Here is a 291-nt window from a genome sequence, read left to right on the forward strand (position 1 = left end):
AGCGATGACGTAGCATGGGGGAGTCGTCCACTTTTCAGGGTGCATGGCTACACAAACTCTGCGGATTGTAGATATTTTGTTGATATATGTAGATATTTTCTACATGAGTACAGTCTTGGATACAATACACTGACACAGGTAACTCTTCAAGGCTGGAAATTCTTTGTGCAAAGATGAGCTGAACTTCGACTTTGGTGTGGCTCTTCGAATTTCCTGAGTTTTGTGGCTCTTGGCTGAGGCTAAAAGATTAAACCAGCGTCATAAATGTTTTTCTCTCCCCATTGTTCATGA

Source organism: Epinephelus moara, chromosome 3, assembly GCF_006386435.1.
Source record: "Epinephelus moara isolate mb chromosome 3, YSFRI_EMoa_1.0, whole genome shotgun sequence".
Lineage (NCBI taxonomy): Eukaryota > Metazoa > Chordata > Actinopteri > Perciformes > Serranidae > Epinephelus > Epinephelus moara.